Source organism: Symphalangus syndactylus, chromosome 4, assembly GCF_028878055.3.
Source record: "Symphalangus syndactylus isolate Jambi chromosome 4, NHGRI_mSymSyn1-v2.1_pri, whole genome shotgun sequence".
NCBI classification, from domain to species: domain Eukaryota; kingdom Metazoa; phylum Chordata; class Mammalia; order Primates; family Hylobatidae; genus Symphalangus; species Symphalangus syndactylus.
The window spans coordinates 35,377,576-35,398,535 of NC_072426.2; the positions used below are offsets into that span (position 1 = coordinate 35,377,576).

At 37.6% G+C, this 20,960-nt stretch overlaps 1 protein-coding gene across 11 annotated transcripts in view; it reads right to left on the reverse strand.

The window, feature by feature from the left end:
• The window catches only part of RHOBTB1 (Rho related BTB domain containing 1), a 114,926-nt gene that overhangs the window by 52,429 nt on the left and 41,537 nt on the right, over positions 1-20,960 (reverse strand). For 2 of the 11 annotated variants that reach the window (XM_055274400.2, XM_063637899.1), the window contains exons 1-3: positions 20,506-20,641; positions 18,339-18,389; positions 12,782-12,853 (exon numbers count right to left, since the gene is read on the reverse strand). The gene's annotated coding sequence lies outside the window, so the exon portion shown is untranslated. Of the gene's footprint in view, positions 1-12,781; positions 12,854-13,930; positions 14,144-18,338; positions 18,390-19,272; positions 19,381-20,233; positions 20,412-20,501; positions 20,730-20,960 lie in introns of those variants that run through there. The other 9 variants (XM_055274414.2, XM_055274409.2, XM_055274406.2 and 6 more) reach the window with 8 other exon arrangements.

The following is a 20,960-nucleotide window of genomic DNA, read 5'->3' on the forward strand; positions in this document are numbered from 1 at the left end:
ATAAACTAATAGCAGATGAAATTATAAGTAGTTAATGGGACAAGATAAAGAAAGACCATGTACAAATGAAATATAAAGTCACCAAATTGAAAGCCGTGCTGGCAACAGTATATAGGAGACTTGAAAATGTTGTAAAATTAATTAGTGAGGTACAGGTCAAGCATAAGAAGTTCTCTCTAAATATAGAAGTAAAGACAATCTTTCTTTGTCTTTACTGATGATTGATCAACGACAATAAAGAGACTGACTGTCAAAATGCAATCTCTTGAATAGTATGCGATATGGTTTGGTTGTGTCTCCATCCAAATCTCATCTTGAATTGTAGCTCCCCTAATTCCCATGTGTTGTGGCAGGGACCCAGTGGGAAATAATTGAATTATGGGGGCGGCTTACCCCATACTGTTCTCGGGATAATGAATAAGTCTCACAAGATCAAGATTTTGTAAAGAGTTTCTGCTTTCACTTGGATCTCATTTTTTTCCTTGTCTGCCTTTCGCCTTCTACCATGATTGTGAGGCCTCTTCAGCCATCAGCCATGTGGAACATGAGTCCATTAAACCTCGTTTTCTCTATAAATTACCCAGTCTTGCGTATGTCTTTATCAGCCATGTGAAAATGGATTAATATAGTAGGTGTTCCTGAAGAACTAAGGAGCAAAGTGTGATTTAATAGAACAAAATGTTTCCACTACAAAAAAGAGGAGGGAGCAGGGAAAAGCAAGGAGGAGAAGAAGGAGGAGAAAAACAATGGAAGACTCCAAATCTATGTATTTTTTTTTCAGTAAAATGTTTACATATCAATGACAAACAAATTGTATAAGAATCCCATTGTATCTTATCAAAATATCTTCTAAAACTAATGGACACAAACCCTCTCCATATAGAAATAATGATATGAATGACTATAAATTTCACCAAGACACTATTTGAAGACAATTTTAAAAACACATAACAGAGACTTAAGGATGGAAAAAGGTATTCCACCCAAATAAAACCCCCCCAAAAAAGAGCAGAATTAGTTATATCTATATCAGATAAAATAGATTTCAAGACAAAAACTGTAAAAAGAGACAAAGAAGATCATTACATAATGACAACGGGGTCAATTAAGCAAGAGGATATAGCAGTCAACACTGGAGCATCTAGATATATAAGGCAAATACTATTAGAGCTAAAGAGAGAGAGAGAGAGAGAGACCCTGATATAGTAACAGCCAGCGACTTCAGTACTCCTCTTTCAGCATTGGAAAGATCATCTAGACAGAAAACCAAGAAAAAAAACATCGGACTTAATCTGCACTATAGACCAAATGGACCTAACAGACATTTACAGAACATTTCATCCAACAGTTGCAGAATATATATTCTTCTCCTCAGCACATGAAACATTCCCAAGGATAGACCATATGTTAGGCCACAAAACAAGTCTCAAAAATTAAAAAAAAAAAATTATATCCAGTATCTTTTCTGACCACAATGAAATAAAACTAGAAATCAATAACAAGAGTAACTTTGGAAACTATATGAACACATGGAAATCAAACAATATGGTCTTAGATATAGTTTGGGTATTTTTCCCTGACCCAATCTCATGTTAAATTGTAATCCCCAATGTTGGAGTTGGGGCTTGGTGGGAAGTGTTTAGATTATGGAGGTAGATCACTCATGAATGGCTTGAGCCATCCTCTTGGTGATAAGTGAAATCTTGCTCTCAGTTCACACAAGATCTGGTCATTTAAAAGTGTGTGGCTCCTCCCCTATCCCATGCACTCTCTCTCTCTTGCTCCTCCTCTGGCCATGTGACATTCCTGCTCTCCTCTCACCTTCCACCATGATTATAAGCTTCCTGAGGCCTTCCAAGAAGCTGAGGAGATGCCAGCACCATGCTCCATGTAAAGACTGCAAAACCATGAGCCAATTAAATCTCTTTTCTTTATAAATTATTTAGTCCCAGGTATTTCTTTATAGCAATGCAGAAAAGACTAATATACTCCTAAATGAACACTGAGTCATTGAAGAAATTAAAAAGAAACCTTAAAAATGTGTTGAAATAAATGAAAATGCAAACACAACATTCCAAAACCTATAGAATACTGCACAAATGGTACTCAGAGAAAAGTTTATTGCAATAAATGCCTATATCGAAAAAGTAGAAAAACTTCAAATAAACAACCTTATAATATATCTTAAAGAACTAGAAAAGCAAGAGCAAACTAAACCCAAAATTAGTAGAAGAAAAGAATTAATAAAGATCAGAGCAGAAATAAATGAAATTGAGATAAAAATAGAAAAAATAAACAAAATGAATTTTTTTGACAAGATAAGTAAAATGGAAAAATCTTTAGCCAGACTAAGAAAAAAATAGAAGACTCAAATAAATAAAATCAGATATAAAAAAGAGATGTTACAACTAATACTGCTGAAATTCAAAGAATCATTAGAGACCATTATGTATAACTATATGTCAATAAACTGGAAAACCTAGAATGGACAAATTCCTAGACATATGCAACCTACAAAGATAGAGCCATGAAGAAATACAAAATCTGAATAGACCAATAGCAAGTAACAAGACTGAAGCAGTAATAAAAGTCTCCCATCAAATAAATGGCCAGGACAGGGTTGGGCGTGGTGGCTCACACCTGTAATCCCAGCACTTTGGGGGGCCGAGGTGGGTAGATCACTTGAGATCAGGAGCTCGAGACCAGCCGGACCAACATGGTGAAACCCCATCCCCCGTCTCTACTAAAAATACAAAAATTAGCCAGGTGTGGTGGCACATGCCTGTAATCCCAGCTACTTGGGAGGCTGAGGCAGGAGACTTACTTGAACCTGGGAGGCAGGGCTTGTAGTAAGCTGAGATCGCACCACTGCACTCCAGCCAGGGCAACAGAGAAACATTCTGTCCAAAATAAACAAATAAATAAATAAATATGGACAGGACCTGATGGCTTCACGGCTAAACTCTACCAAACACTTATAGAAGAATTAATAGCAATCCTACTCAAGCTATTCCAAAAAATCAAGAAGGAAGGAATACTTCCAAACTTATTCTGTGAGACCAATGTTATCCTGATACCACAAGCAAAGACACAACAAAGAAAGCTACAGGCCAATATATCTAATACACATAGATGCAAAATTCCTCAATATAATACTAGCAAATCAAATTCAACAACACACTAAAAAGATTATTCATCACGATCAAGTGAAATTCATCCCACGGATGTAAGGATGGTTCAACATATATGCAAATCAATAAATGTGACACATCATCTGAACAGAATGAAGGAAAAATACAATATGATCATTTCAATAGATGCCAAAGAAGCATTCAATGAAATTCAACATCCTTCATGATAAAAATTCCCAAAAACCTGGGTATGGAAGGAACATATCTCAACACAATAAAAGCCATATACAACAGACTGGCAGCTAGTATCATACTGAATAGGAAAAAGTGAAAGCCTTTTCTCTGAGATCTGGAACAAGACTAGCATGCCCACTTTCACCACTTTTATTCAACATAATACTAGAAATTCTAGTCAGAGCAATTGGACCTGAGAAAGAAATAAAGGGCATTCAAATTGTAATGGAAGAAGTCAAATTATCCTTGTTTGCAGATGATATAATCTTATATTTAGAAGAAACTAAAGATCCCACAAAAAACTATCAGAACTGATAAATAGTAAAGTTTCAGGATATGAAATCAATATACGAAAATAAGTAGCATTTCTATATGCCAACAATGAACAATCTGAAAAAGAAATCAAGAAAGTAATCCAATTTATCATAGCTACAAATAAAACAAAATGCCTAGGAATAAACTTAACCAAAGAAGTGAAAGTCATCTACAACGAAAGCTATAAGACATTGAGGACACGACAAATGGAAAGATACTCCATGTTCATAGATGGGAAGAATCAATATTGTTACAATGTCCATACTACCCAACGCAATCTACAGATTCAGTTGACTCAAGTGTTAATCTCCTTTGGCAACACCCTTACAGACACACCCAGGATCAATACTTTCCATCCTTCAAGCCAGTCAAGTTGACACTCAGTATTAACCATCACAGCTATCCTGAGCAAAAATAGAGCTGGAGGCATCACATTATCTGACTTCAAATCATACTACAAAGCTATAGTAACCAAAAAAGCATGGGACTGGCATAAAAACAGACACACTGACCAATGGAAGAGAATAGAGAACCTAGAAATAAATTCCCACATTTACAGCCAACTTATTTTTGACAAAGGTGCTGAGAACATACATTGGGGAAAAGGCAGTCTCTTCAATAAATGATGCTGGGAAAACTGGATATCCGTAAGCAGAAGAATGAAACTAGACCCCTGTCTCATGCTATATACAAAAATTAAATCAAAATAGATCAAATACTTATATCTAAGACCTGAAACGATGAAACTATTATAAGAAAATTTTGAGGAAACACTCCAGGACATTGGGCTTGGCAAAGATTTCCTGAGATCTCACAGCAAAAATGGACAAATGGGATTACATCAAGCACAGCAAAGAAAACAATCAATAAAGTAAAAAGACAATCCACAGAATGGGAGAAAATATTTGCAAATTACCCATCTGACAAGAGATTAATAACCAGATATATAAGGAGCTCAAACAACAGAAAAAAATACCAATTTAAAAATGGCAAAAGAACTGCATAGATATTTCTCAGAAAAGGATGTACAAATAGCCAACACATATATGAAAAAATGCTCAACATCATTCGTCATCAGAGAAATGCAAGTGAAAACTACAATAAGATATAATCTCACCCCAGTTAAAATGGCTTTTATGAAAAAGACAGGCAATAATGATTGCTGGTAAGGATGTAGAGAAAGGGAAACCCTTGAAAGCTGTTGGTGAGAATGCAAATTAGCACAGCCATTTTGGAAAACAATATGGATGTTCCTCAAAAAACTAAAAATCAAACTATCTTATGATCCAGTAATCCCACTGCTGGGTATATACCCAAAACAAAAAAAAAGAAAATCAGTATATCAAAGGGATGTCTGCATTCCCATGTTTATTACAGCACTACTTACAATAACCAAGATATGGAATAAACCTGTGTCCATCAGCAGATGAATGGATAAGAAATCCTGTTGTTTGAAACATGGATGGAACTGGAGGATATTATGTTAAATGAAATAAAACAGGCACAAAAAGACAAATATTTCGTGTTCTCACTCATATATGGGAGCTCCAAAAAATTTGAGCTCATGGAGGTAGAGAATAGAATAGAATGGTGGTTAGCAGAGGCTGGGAAGGGTAGTGGAAAGGGGGGCAGAAAGGGGATGGTTAGTGGGTAAAAAATACAGTTACATAGAGTAAGATCTAGTGTTTGGTAGCACAATGGGGCAACTATAGTAAATTAACAATAATTTATTGTATATTTAAAAATAACTAAGAGTGGAATTGGAATGTTTCTAACACAAAACAATGATAAATGCTTCAGGTTATGGATATCCCAATATGTTAGTCTGTTCTCACATTGCTATAAAGAATTGAGAATGGGTAATTTATAAAGAAAAGAGGTGTAGCTGACTCACAGTTCTACAGGCAGTACAGGAAGCATGGCTTGGGAGGCCTCAGGAAACTGACAATCATGGTGGAGGGCGAAGGGGAAGCAAGCATGTCTTCGCATGGCAGCAGGAGAAAGAGAGCAAAGGGGCAAGTGCTACACACTTTTAAACAACCAGATCTCCTGAGAACTTCAATATGAGAACAGCAAGGGGGAAGTTTGCACCCATAATTCAATCATCTCCCACCAGGCCCCTCCTTCAACATGTGGGGATTACAATTGGATATGAGATTTGGGCAGGGACACAGAACTAAACCATATCACCCAATTACCATGATTTGATTATTACACATTTTATGTTTGTAGCAAAATATCACATGTACCTCATAAATACGTACAACTAACATGCATCCATAATAATTGAAAATGAAAAATTAAAAAAACAGATTCTTGAAAGAAAAAGGACATAATAATACATTTCTGACTTGGGCCAAATTAATATTTATATGAAAACAACATAAAGTTGTTCTTAGATATCAAAGACTCAGGTCAAAAACCCAAGTTCCCTTAAGGTAACTGCTCAAAGATACTAGCCAAAACACCTAGAGATAAATGAACATTTAAATACTAAAAACAAACAAATTAAAGGCATCCAGGCTTTAAAGAACTATGGAAACCAAAGCCAATAAAAATGTAAGATCATCCTACCTACATAGTTATTTTGAATTTGATTACAAAATGGTATAAAAAATTATCTGCCAGAGATAATCTAGAAGGTTACAAAAGGCCAATTCATAAGAGAAGTAACAGGAATCTTCATAGACCAAAAAGCATATAATAAATTGAAGAAAACTTTTTAAGTATAAGGAGAAATTCACAACAATAACAAATATATGGGACAAAAAATCAGAATAAACCAATGTCAGATTAAGAAAGTGAAAATAAACAACACTTGGAGGATCTGAATAACAAATACTAAGGCTAAGTTAATAAATATCCCACATTTTTTAAACCTATAAAAAGACAGCTTTCTTTCAAGTGTTCTTGGCACATTTAAAAAGCTGACCACATACTGGGCCATAAGGCCCCAAATCCCCCAAAGTGTAAATTGTTGTCAACCAAATTCTCTGGCCACAAGGAAGTAAATGAAACAATTGAAAGGAAAAGCTCTATAAAATGAACAAAAAATCTCAACCCTTGGAAATTTAAAAAATACTTTCTAATATAAGGTAATAATTTTATAAATGGGAAATGTTTTTAAAGCAAATATATTTACCACATCTTTAAGAAAAAAAAAATGAAAACAACCTATGACAAGTGAGGGAATGATTAAGATACTTGCTAAGTGATTTTAGGCAAATTAATCTGTCTGAGCCTCTATTTTCCTATCTGTGAACTGGGATAATTATCTCCTTCCATGGGTTGTTTTGAAGATTATATTAGATAATGCTTGTGAAATATTTCAATCTCTGTGCTTGGTATCAAGAGAACATCAGTAAGTATTATCAATTAAGATTGTCATAGAAGTTATGCTTAGGATGAGTTTGCAATAATCCAGAGAAATGCTGATATTATTGAGGGGAAAGTGTGGAATAGTAATGTGAAATACATTCGACTGAAACAACAGTAAATAAGTATGTGTAACCCAAATAAAATTGGGCCTCATGCATTCACATGAAGCACTGTCTTAGCACAGTGACATAGCAGAAAGAAACATAAACTGATTCTTAGAAAGCTGTGAACCATGTAGCTGCTTATGAATAGAGAGGCGTGGCTTACCTCACCTATTATGCATCTTACAGTGAACCTCCTAAAAAAGTCAGTTAGAAATGTTTCTCTCTGGAGTCTCACCTTTCATGGCAACTGCTCAAATCTGTCTTTCTGCCTCTGAGGACCTGGGATCTCTTCCCTTCAGGTTCTTCTTCATGCCTTCTTACAGGGCTAGCCATCATTCTCTGCTTGTCTTATTTGCATTCCCATCCATTATTCCCTCCGACAAATAAACGAATCTTTCTTGGGACCTACCCTTTTCTAAGGGAGTTGGGTTGGTTTTAATATGTGACTATTCAACATTTAATAACTGTATCTGTGTCATGTAACAGGAAGCAACATTGACGTCTTCCCTCTGCAACAACAATACATGTAAAACAAAACAAACTGGAAGGAAATACACTAGAAAGCAACAGTAATTGTTGCTGGACAATGAGGCTATAACTTGTTCCTGCCATTTTCTACTTTTCTTCTGATTCCAAATTTTCTACAATGCACATGTCTTACTTTTTAAAAAAAAGTGAGATAAAATCCACATGCTACACAACTCATTGTTCTAAAGTATACAATTCAGTGGTGTTTATGATATTCACAGGGTTGTGCAACCATTTCTGCCATCTAATTCCAGAATATTTCCATTATCCCCCAAAGAAACCTTGTACCCACAAGCAGTCATTCTTTATTCTCATTCTCCCCAGCTCTGGCAACCACGAATCTACTTTCTGTCTCTACAGATTTTCCTATTCTGGACACTTCATATAAATGGAATCATGCAATATGTGGCCTATTGTGCTGTCTTCTTTCACTTAACATGGCATTTTCAATTTTCATCCATATTGTAGCACCTTTCAGTACTCCATTACTTTTTATGGCTGAATAATATTCTTAGACATATTACTTCTATAATGAGAAAGATGTTTTAGCTTTTTAAAAAACTAATGGGTATATTAAGTATAACCCTTGATTGTCACTTCTGCTAAGAGTAGACTTATACAACCCAATAATAATACATAATTTTTGATAAGAAAAAAATAGTTTTTTCAAAACTATATGTATATATAAAGCATAGAGAGCCTGCTAAACCTGTTTCTTTCTCTGACTCAAGCTCTCACATAAAAAAAACCCCACAGGAATCAAAATGATGTTTTTCTGAATATCAGACACAGAAATTGAACCATATAAAAAGACAGCTGTGGATATTCAGGACAAACACATACAATTCTATCTCAAACAGAAGAGGAAAATTTCTTGGCTTTGAAATCTTGAGCATTCAAAAGGAATAGTTATGGTAACTGAAATGAGCAATTTTAAAAAACTGGAAACAGGGCACATGAAATATTCTGTGGCAATCAATTGTAGTTAAAGATATTCTAAGCTTAGATCAATATAGCATAATTCAGCTTTACATTCATTGAGAAGAAAGTAGTTCCAGATTTGTTGGTATGCATGCCATGTATGTATTTGTGTACCTGGAAATCACAAACACATAACTATTGATGTACACTCAGTGCCCAAATTTAACGTTGTAATCTTTACTTGGAAAGGCAGATTTCTACACATTTTCAGTGACAAGGGAGACACCTTGATGGAAGCTAACAGTAGCTAGCTCATATAAAGTAATGATTCAGGCGAACATAGAATTCTGTAAATGAAGGACTTACCCTGGACATAAAATGTGAGGTGTTTCAAACACACTGAGGGTGGAGTGGGGTGGTGACCAGAAGTAGGGGACTGGTGATGTACTGGTTCTTGATCTAGGTGCCAGTTACATAGGTATGTTCAGTTTGCAAAAAGTCATCAAGCTGTACATTTGCGATCTGCATACATTTCTCTGTGTGTTATACTTCAATACTTTCTTAAAGTAAAAAAAAAAAAAAAGACAGAAAAAAACAAGAAACTCTACACATTGATTTTGGAGGCCCTATCGTCCTCATGGGGGTGGGACTTAGCTAAGGGCTGGATCGGGAAGCTTTGCTAAGAATTAATAATCAAACTATTGGTCAAGTCTTTAGAGATGGCAAAGTTGTAAGCGCTCATTTGAGAAAGCTAACATCAAGGCTGTAGACTATGGGTGTTTAAAAACCCATATTCATGAAGAAAAGTCTCCACTACCTTCTGCAGTAAGTTACTCATTGAAAGCATTCTCTAAAGATGTTACCAGGTTAGCTTCTGGAGCAGCAGCGTGACCACCTGCTGTGGTCTTCTGATACAATGACAATCAAGCAATTGTATGTAAACATTTATGAGACTATCACATGCTCGTTAGGACTAGGCTATGCTTTGATTCAGGCAAACGAAGAAACGTTTTTCAGGTTTTCACAGCAACATTAGACCATAAACGCAAAAGCGCTGGTGGAAAATTAACCAGACTTCCTAAGATCTCTTACTTTATTTGAAGTTGTTGGCTAATAACAACAAATAGTTTCTAGCTAGTATTTTTCAGGGCATGTTCCTATACCTTCCAACTTTAGGTAGAAATTATTACATGAAAGATTGTACAATTTTAAAAAGCAGGATGAAGAACTGTTTGTAGAAGTGGAAAATGATACCAGTCTGGAGTGTGACTAGAAATTTTAAGGCAAAAGACTTTAAAATGTCATAACTTTCATCCAATTTTAAGGTTTTATTCCTGGAAAAATAATAAATGTATAGAAAAAGATTTCATTTAAAGAATGTTCATCGGCTGAGTGCAGTGGCTCACGCCTATAATCCCAACACTTTGGGAGGCCGAGGCCGGCAGATCACAAGGTCAGGAGTTCGAGACCAGCCTGGCCAACATAGTGAAACCTCGTCTCTACTAAAAATACAAAAATTAGCTGGGTGTGGTGGCACGTGCCTGTAATCCAAGCTAGTTGGGAGGCTGAGGCTGGAGGTGGAGGTTGCAGTGAGCCGAGACCACACCATTGCACTCCAGCCTAGGTGACAGAGTGAGAATCCGTCAAAAAAAAAAAAAAAAAAAGAATATTCATCATCATATCACTATTTGTGGAAACAAAAATTACTTTAGAAGTCCAAACACAGGAGATGGATTAAAGAAAAACTAATATATGTCCATCAAAAATGTGTTACAGTAGTACACTCATTGTTATATTAAGATGTTCATGATAAATCTTTAAATTAAAAAAGATTTAAAAATTTACAGAATAACACCACTCCTTAAAAATTATGTGCCTAAATACACACAAAAAGATCGAGATAGAGATATACTAAAATATTAATGCCAACATCTTTTATAGGATAGGATTATAATTCATTTTAATTTTTTTCATGTTTCTCATCTATATATTCCATCTCTTCTATAGTGAACATGTGTTCTTTGTGACACAAAGAAATTTTACGAAAAAGAGGGCAAAGAGGTAGGAAAACAAGGAAATAAAATGTCTTCATGTGTGAGAAAACATTCTTCCTTCATTATGTAAAATTAACATCTACTCTTGACCTTCTCTCTGTGTACCTTAAGAACTTTATGTGAAGTGCCTTTCATATGGTAGGGAACAGCCTTGCTGCTCCTGGAACCTTCTTTTCAATCCTAAGCAGATGTCCCACTCATCAATATATCATTTTGGAGTTCCTGGTTATTCAGCTCCCTTTACTTATATCAAAGGAACTAATACCTCAATAGGTCCAACCACAAAACCTACATAGCCCCTCAGCATAGAACAATGCAACAAGGATACACCTGTTGAATGCTAGCTGCAGGAAGAAGACCATGGGAAAACATTCTCTAATCTTTCCAGATCAAGTCATGAGACTTTGAGAGATTTCAGTAGTCATGTCAGAAGAGAGTCTCTGGTCTACTTCAAATAAATAGAGTTTAAAGAATATTAGAATCTGATATAAGGGCTCATTGTTGACTTTTGTTTGATACACACAAAGGGAAACAAGTTTCTTTACTTGAAGCCTCTTTCCAGGAGCCTTAATGATCAGCTGCCAAATTTAGCCTTTGGCTCCATGTCCACTGTGTCTATTATTCTCTCATGCTTACTGAAGTGAGGCCAAATCTCATCCCTATTTAGAGACAGCAAATGCAGGTATCTTGACGAAATGGAGAGCTGGTGAACGTGTATTGTAAAGAGCCAGAAGAACACACTTTAATGAATGGAAGCACATGGGCTTCATGGCTTATGTTTTAAAAGTACATTCACATGAAAGGATCAACGGCCATGCGCATGTTATATGAGACATAGAGAGGAGGGGAAGATATAGAGAAGGCAGTCGAGATTGACTACTCATTAGACTCACTGGGGGATTTGTTTTGTTTTGCATACTGCTATCTGTACAAGAATGTTCTTGGCAGCACTATCCAAAACAGCCAACAACTGGAAACAACGCATCAACAGTAAAATGGATAAAAAATAATAAATTGAGGACTATTTATACAATGGAATATTATACACCACTAAAAATGAATGAACTACTGCTACATACATTATGGATGAATCTCACAAACATAATATTGAAGCCAGGCGCCAAAGAATACATAGGATATGATTTCATTTATATAAAGTCCAAAAGCAGGCAAAACTAATTTATGGTATTAGAAGTCAAGATAAGTGTTACATTGATTGGGTAGTGGCTGGATAGAGGCATGAGAAGGGCTTCTGGGTGCTGGTAATGTTCTGTTTCTGTATTTAGGTGCTGGTTACATGAGTGTGTTCAATTTAGGAAAATTTTTTCTTATATACTTATAATTTGTTTTTTTTTTTTTTAAATATAAGATATGCTTCGATAAAAACATTTTTAGTTCAGATTCCTGGGCCCTAACATGGATCTACTAAAACTGTAGGCTCTAAATTCTTTGAGGTATTTCAGTGTAAAGCAAGGTTGGGAATCACTACACCAGATGATCTATAAGATCTGTCCAGAAGCTAGCCTCTACTAGCCCACAAGAACTAGTTGTTAAATTTTTAGGAATTTTGCAGGCCCATTAGTGCCAGTATTAAAAATTAAATTATATAAATTTACAATTAAATAAATTATACTAAAAACAAAGATAATAAGTACTCAAAATGCATCACTTTCTAGTTATTTCTATTTACTATTAACTATATTTTGAGGCTATTCATGCCAATTTTATCTATATGGTGAAAGTACAATATAATGGTGTGACACTGCATCATCTCTTTCCAACTCTGTGCTCAGCCACATCAGTAGCTTGAAATTGGCCACGGTGGGAATATTTACACCACAGAAATCAGCAGCCACTACCAATCAGTGCTTGCTTTATTGTTCTAGATCTAAGAAAATAATTTAAAAGTGTTAATAATGGAGATTAAACTTAAAAGTGTGCTATATGTGTAGGTGTTACACTATGAATAGTACATTTGAAAAATATTCTTTCAGTATTAAAATTTATCATCCAGTTCAGCAAGGAAGTGATTCACATCATGGATGAATGAGTAGAGTTCTGACATATGTCTTTGATGTTTCACTTTTGTCTTACTGATTAACATGAAGGAAAATACCTGCCAGCATTTATATGGGAGCTGCACCCCTTAATCAACTGCAACATAGGTTGGCCTATGGATAGAAGAGTTCTGCAAAAAACAACAAAAGCATTCTGTGAGACCCAACTGGCTATATTGAATTTATAATAACAAGTATTATAGAGTTTATTATTATTTGTAAACTGTGTACTACACATTCTTTATGTCATTAAAATTTATGTCAATTTGTGTATGCACATACATGCATTTTACTTTTTTCCAGGAGAGCTGGTTGATTTACCAGGTCATCACCGCCTACATCCCTCCTATGTTTAAGATTCCATGACTCTATTATGATTTAAGAAACAAGCAAATAAAATAAGGTGGTCTGGTTATGGCCTATTAAGCATGAATTTCACCATAAGATATAGTAACCACTATTCTTTAGAACCTCATGACTCAAAGTGTGGTCCACAGACCAGCAGCACTGGCATCAATGGGGAGCTTGTTGGAAACGCACAATCTCAGGCCCCATCCCAGAATTACTGAATCAGAATCTGCACTTTAACAAGATGCCCATTTTTGTTGTATGCACATGAAAGCTTGAGCACAGCTCTAAAAGCAGTTAATTCCTTGTTAAAAATAAAAACTTACATATAATCAATTTGAGATTAGTAGAAGGTTAAGGACAATATAGCAGCTGGTGAGTTCTCAGCACCTAGCTGCAGTTCAGCCACTTCATAGCACTGGGAAAGACATATACTTGCTACTTCTAAATTTGAAGAAAAGGACATCCATCTTGCAATATGCATTTACCAAATACTAAAAGTGATAATTGCACCACCAGGATAATATAGTCTATTCTAGGCCACTTGGATTATTACTAAAAAAGGAAGAACAGGTACAAGTATTTAAAAAAAAAATCAAAGCAGTAGCTTTCCTCCACATATGTGATGAATTGGACGTGTTGGCAAGGACTTGGTTCCAAAAGTCCAAAGCAGGGCAGCAAGTGCCACGTGACAAAATGTGGCAGCTGTGGAGAGGAGTGCACAAAACACTTCCCAGTCATGTAATGTAGGCCAGGGTAGTTATCACGTGCTGCAGGTGAAATGGGGAAATTGTGATGTTTATGCTTTTCCTATCAATATATCAGTCAGCAACACATGACAAAAAACAGGAGCAGCATACCTCAAATACTCAATACTACAGTGAATTGAAATGAAGGTAGGAAAGTCTCATGTTTCGAAATTGAAAGCAAAAATTTTCTACTGGCAAAAATATTCTCCGGAAATATTTCTTAGCTATCTGGCTGGAAATAGTGGCTTTGAGATACAAAGTTCCATGTAGAAAACACATTAGCTACTTAGGAACAGTGTCTGGAAGAAAATGAGAGCCACAAATCTGCAAGAGAAGCTTGGTATTGGTTTGCAGCAGAAACTAAAGCAATAAAATAATTCAATGCAAGTAAACTCTGGCAATCTTAGAGTGTGAAGAAAACAAATGTAATGGAGACTGGGCCATTGGAACCCAGAGAGACCACTCAGCCTGTTGTGTTCAAGAAAAAAAGGTTCCTATAACCATTCCTTGCAATATCAGAATTCAAATGACTCCAGTAAATTTAGAGACAAAAATGATACAACTGCCTAATATGTTAAAACACTTTCTTTCAAGATACTCTAGGAAGGCTAAGAAGAGAGCTAACCCTTATTGAGCACCTACTATGTGCTTTACATGCATGAGGATTTTATAACATCCCCATAACCCTCTGATGGGGGAGGGAATACTGTTCCCATTTTACAGTTGAGGAAAGTAAGGTCATGTTTCACCTAAGTTGCATAGTTAATGAAAAGCCAGAGTTTGGTCAAAATGAAAAAGCATCAAACAGATCACTTAAGAAAGACAGCTTGGAAGGGTTCATGTAACAAAGACAACTTAGAGGCGTGTTCTGTTTTGAATAAGAGAAAAAGACTATTTTATCTCAACACCACTGAAGATAAGTGAGGTTTCTCCTAGTACCCACCATATCTTTACATGACTGGAATTCTCTTATCAGCATTTCTGGATGTACCTTGGGTTTCAGATGTATATCACACTTGCTAGTTGTATTTCAGGCTACGTTGGAAGATTTAGAAGACTTGGCACTTTTCAGGCAGTGTTATGTAATGGAACTGGGCTCCGGCTGGGACTTGGAAGCCTGGGTTCAGTTTAGACTGTGTCACTTATTAACTATGAGAGTAGTCAAGTTATGTTGCTTCTCTGGGTGCCAGTGTTTTCCATCCACATGAGGTTGGGCTAAGTATCCTTAATAAGGACATTCCTGGCTCCATGATTCAACTCTCTATGACTCAACTGTTTAAGACTGTCACAACTTCCATCAAAATACATTTAAAATGACCTAAGCAATTAGCCAATTTATCCAGGCAAAAATGTTGTGTAGTTCAAATTTAAATATGAAATTTAGAAAGTAGAAACAAACCCAGAAGAATAATTTCTATACTCCAACATCTGCAAGAGTAACCTGGAATGAAATGGTTTAAAGTGTTGTTTTTTTGGGGGGGTTTGTTTAGAGCAAATACATATTCAAGTTCTTAGACAGCGTTGGGTACAAATCCAAGCTCTGTTTCCTAGTAGTTCTTTAAAATCTCTGAGTTCCATTTCTTGCTTCTGCAAAATTGGAATTGATAATGAATATTAGCTGTAATTTAGTTAACGTGTTTGGCATCTAGTAGGGGCATAAATGCTAGTTTATTGTTATCACAGCAGTCATTAGGAGTTTGGTCTACAGTTGGTTACCAATTCAAAGGAAATTTCTCCACAGAGAGACATAACCTGAGATCATAACCTCATTAACGCTGGGAACTTGCCATTAACCTGTGTCTATGCAATAAGTAAACTCAGGTGCAGAGTGGAGACATGTAATTGCTTTCTTCTAGACCTATTGGCATCACTTTCTTTGTAAAACTTGCTAATTCGTTCTTTAGTGGATAAAGCCTGATCAGAGGCATGCTGATGTATTTGATGACAGAGCTCAAAGAAGTATCTGAAGAAAGGAGTGTCCTGGGACATCTGGAAATAGTGGCAGTCATACTCACACATCCATCATTTTTGGCATCTTTTTGCCAATTTTCCAATTTCTGTCCTATGGGCACAAGAAACAAAAGGTGCCAGGAAGAGGAGGAAGTGGGTTCTATTTGTTTACAAACTAAAAACAAAAAAATTATGATGCTAACAAATAACTAATCTGTAACTATCCCATCCACTGGAGTGATTGCCTCTTGACCCTTCCCCCAAAAGCTTTCCCTTCCCTTTTCCTCTTCCCTGCTGCCCACACACTCGCCCATCTCCTACCCTTGTCTACACACACTTTTTGGAACTCATTTTTCCCTCCCTCTCCAAGTTTTGTTTTGGTGTTGTGATGTTGGTGGGAAGCCTGGCGGAGAAGAAAAGAGGAACAAAAGAACCACATTCAAATCACTTATGCTCTTTAAACCCTAAAACTTGGAGCCAGAGGGAAACGTGAATGGCCTATTTTCTAAAAGGAAGACCAAGAGAAAGTTTTAAACATTTCTCTGTTTTCTTGAGCAAAAAATGGCAGAATTTCAAATGTTTCCAGCCATTTTTAAAGAGGTAAGTCACGCATACTAACCAAAGCCTTATGAAGTTCAAAAGAGAAAACAAATGATTGCTAAATGATTATTAGAGATACCATGCTAATTCCTAGATCTCTTTTGTTCATAACATTATATGATTCAAAGTATAATTTTAGTGCTCTACTGATATTTTTATTATATGCCATTATCACAACTAATCATGTTGATGAGGTGTTGGCCTGTAATGGGATCTTCCCAATAATAATAGTGCTGTTATAGAATGTGACCTATTTTGTAATGATCCACTATATAACAACTTTTACAGGACAGATGTGTTATAGGACAGCTTATAATATCCCTTTAAATGCTTAAAAAATATCTTCACTAATTAAGATTTTAGAGCTATTAGCTTGAGTGGGGGTTATCAGTACATTAAAAAAAGATGATATCCTAAGGTTTGCTTTAATAATTTGTTCCCCATTTCATTTTTTAGTACCCCTTTATATAAAATTAGCTAAGAAGGATTAACAACTGTTACAAATTACTCTATAAAAAGAAAGAGGGGAGAAGGGAAGTAGGGGAACAGAAGAGAGAGAAGGCTGTTAATTCAGGCAAAACCTGAAAAAGTCTTGCTTAATATTTGGTTGTTATCAGGACTTTGGTTAGGATTTATCTATTATGTATCCAAATCCATCTACGTGGTGCCTTTCAGACAAACTGAGGTTCCAGGAAAAATCCAGTACTTTTAAACGTCATGCCAAATTATGCTTTCTCAAAGATGCTGTGCAGATTCAAACAGCTCACGATTTTAGGTTACCATGCTTGTGAAGCAATAACATCTTTGAGTTTGAGATACTGCAATTTAGCGGTTCTGGATGACTACATAATCTCTCCCTCTTGGGTTGAAATTCTACATTCTATCCTTTCCCAAATTCTCACTGATTAATCATCTATCCAGACAAAAAAATGTGCTTGGAAATTTTCTTCATGCATATATGGAATTGCAAAGTAATTCCACAGAGTGGAAAATGCTGAATTTCTCATAAATGTACCATTGATCCCCAATTCAGCCTTCTGGCAAGCATAATCTTGATTTATTCTCTATTGTTGCATACCTGAATGTTTAACATCTTGCCTTTTAAATCTTCCATAAAATCTTCAAGGCCAGAGACCCCACAATAAAAACTTTCTTATATCTTTGACAGTGTCATGCCAGAAAGTACACATGAATACTTACAATTTCACTAATTTACTTAAGAGAATAGAATTTATTATTTTGCAACAGCTGGGCCATTGTTATTATATGTGCTAGCAATTACCAAGTTATCTTAGACAAGTCACTTAACCTTCTTTGTCTTCAGTTTCCCTACTGGAAAACAATTTTTCAACTAGAGTTTAGGTCTTAGAGTAAGACAAAAACTTTTTAAAAAATCCTATTTGTGCCATTTAATAGAAGTAAGAATTGAACATATTATCTAATGTCTCTAAACTTCCAATTCCTCATGTATAGTTTGTGACTCAAGACAGTGGTTTCACGTCCCAGAGATTTTTTTTTTCTTTTTGAAGCAGAATAAGAATATTAATATAAAGAATGCAGCACATTACCTGAACCATGATTCATGCTCAGTAAGTCAATTATTATTATATCAAGTTTCTTCCAGTCCCAGAGTGCTAAGATTAGGATAGAAGTAAACCCTCAATTAGCAGGCATCCAGATACCCAGTATTCTCAACCGTGGGCACTATTCTGATGCCTAAAGTGAAAAATAAAGAGTCGTATGAAGGACAAACTGGTTTGAGGCCCATATTTGTACCATTGTACTCCCAGAGTAAGCAATAATTTTAATAATCATTGAACTTATGACATTCATAACTGAGTCCATATAAAAGTCAAAGACAAAATTTTTAAAAGACAAATGATTAAGAAACCTGTTCTGAAATGCATGCTCAAAATTAGACACAGGATGTTACCAATCTATAGTCATGGGTTTGCACAAAGACACTGACCTGGCTTGCTGGAAGTGAAGAACAGAACACTCTGCTCACAGCTGGACTTACCTACATAAAAGAGAGAAATACTTTATAAATTCTACTGCCTGCCAGGAGTACATGGGGAGCCACTAAAATTTTCAACATACGTTGTTTTCTTTTCTTCCCCCCGAGAAAGGGAAGAATCTGCTTTACTTCTGCTAAGTGCCAGTGTTAATGTGGCATTTCTTTGGGTCAAATACATCCTGAAATAGCTAGGTTAACATTTTGCAGGATTTGTGAAAATACATTTTTGAGCTCTTGGGACGATACTAAAAAAACAAAACAAAACAAAACCCTAAAAACATTTGGCCACAAACCAATAGATAACAATGAAAATCTTACAGGCATTTTACAATACAGAAGTCATAGATGTGGTCATCCTATTCAAAATAGCATTTTTAGACAATATAATCATAATCAAAAGACCAAATAATTTTGGTTTTTCCTCTTGTATTTGTATAGCTTATAATTTGTATTATTGAGCCAATAACATCAAACTGTTACATGTGTTTCTATTTCCACCTGTGTGATCATACAGCCTGCGTTATGCACTTAAAAAATTTTACACTACCTTCAAACTCTGGGAAAACAATAATGGGCAAAATTAGTATATTGACTATGATATTCTTGCTTCCTAATGATTTTCCAAAGCCTTCTGCACTAGGATCAACTGGTTAAACCTTTTTCCCATTAATATGTCCAAATACGATTCAGGAATCTCAGAGGAAACCGTGTTTAATATAATAATTTACTGCCCATTCCACCTGTGGAGCAGAATGCAGACATTATTTATACCGAAAAGAGCTTGTGTTTATTTTCTAGCAACCAGTGACTCTCTTAGGCATCCACAAGGTTACTGGAAATGAAACGTAGTTCCAAATTTCTAAATAGGGTTTGTAAACAAACTTACCAGAGTATGTTTAAAAAGGTCTAAGGCTTGCTAAGACCAAACAAACACAGCCTCTTGACTATTTACTATCTACTGCTCGTCAGAGGACTTATACAAAGATGAAACCACTGATAACGGTATTTTTTTTTTCGGTTTAGAGTATGTTAGTGTAGAACGTACACCACAGCAGCGGTTGGGGGTGGGGGAGCCCCAAACCAGTGAAATCTCAAGCTGAGCGTCTGGCTGGAGTTCAACAAGGCTCAGTGAACAGCACAGGATGGGGAAGTTCAAAGTCAGGGCGACTCTTCTGCTCTTAACTTCCTAGATTTTCCTAGATCTGGGTGCCTCTGTGTATATATTAACCTTCATGCATTTTTGCCCCCAGCAATTGTGTACAGTCAGCTCCAAAGGCACAGCTTGTGTGCTAACGTGCAAAGCCAAGTCAAAACCCTGTGCTTGGCGCTCCCTTCTAACTTTCTGGCTTGTCCAAGTCTAAATATTGACATTGCTCCTCAGTTGAGATGTTTGATACTGCTGGGGATGGAAACGGTGCAGCTAACAGTAGGATCTAATGATATATTTCTACATAGTTGTGCCTGCCTTCCACTTCTTTTCGGGGGGCAGAGGGCTGGATTATCCTGTCTGCACATCACCCCTTGGTTGTTTTCCCCAAAGCTGAGCACACACAGACAAGGTAAGGTGCTCTGCAAGCCCCTCATGGCAGCTCCTCCTGTTGTCACAGCAACTCACAACAGACTCCATAGACACGGGGTTGCGGGGGAGGGGAGGGGAGCGACTGTGGGCTGGCCAGTCAACTCTCAAGAGGGTGCAAGCGCCAAAGGGGCTAGCGTATTCCCCTGTCCGGGTCCTCCGGTCCCCGCCCGGCCTCCCCACACTGGCCTTCGAAGGGGAAGCGCCTTCTCGTCGGCGCGGCACCACCCCCTCCCTGGCGCAGCCAGCCTGCTAAGGGTGCCTGTTGTACATTTTCTCAGCTCCAAGTTAGGGGTGCGGTTGTGCGGGCGCTCCTAGAAATCTCTTGTGCTCGCCTCTGATGGGAGGGTTCCCGGCCTCTCGAAGAGGCGAGGGAGGCCCCCCTAGCGGCTCGGTCCCACAACTCTCTCTCGGGGCGCTGCTGGCCGCGTGGCACGGCCTGGGGCCCCCACTTGCCACCCGCTGGGGCCGGGGCGGTGGGGGCTCCGCAGCGGCTGCTCGGAGAAGTTTCATAGCATAGAGCACTCACGACACAGAACCTACCCTGAAGCCGAGCGAGACGCGAGCTCTCTCCGCCTTCAAGGGCCGGGGGGAGCGGGGGGGCCCCCGCCACTCAGCAGCAGCCACGGCTGCGCGCGGTCGCGGGTGTGCGGGGCCCCTGCGCGCGGCGCGCCGCCCGCCGCCCAACTTTGCACAAAGGCAGCATGGCACTGCCTCGCCCTGCCGCCTCGCCCGGCGCCGTGGCCGCTCTTCCCAGTCCCGGGCGAGAGGGGCTCGCCCCTTTCCACCCGCAGCCCTCCCCTTCGCCTGCCCCCACCCCGCTCCCAGGCGGGGCAGCCAGGCGGAAAGGAGCACCCGGCACCTCGCTCCGCCGCCGTGGCGGCCGCCGCTCGCACTGTGACGTTAGCAGGCTTCGCGGCTATTTATATCCACACGATTGGATTTCATTCATGAAACCGGGGCCTGGTGTGTCTGTGCTCTGGGACACGGGTGGCAAA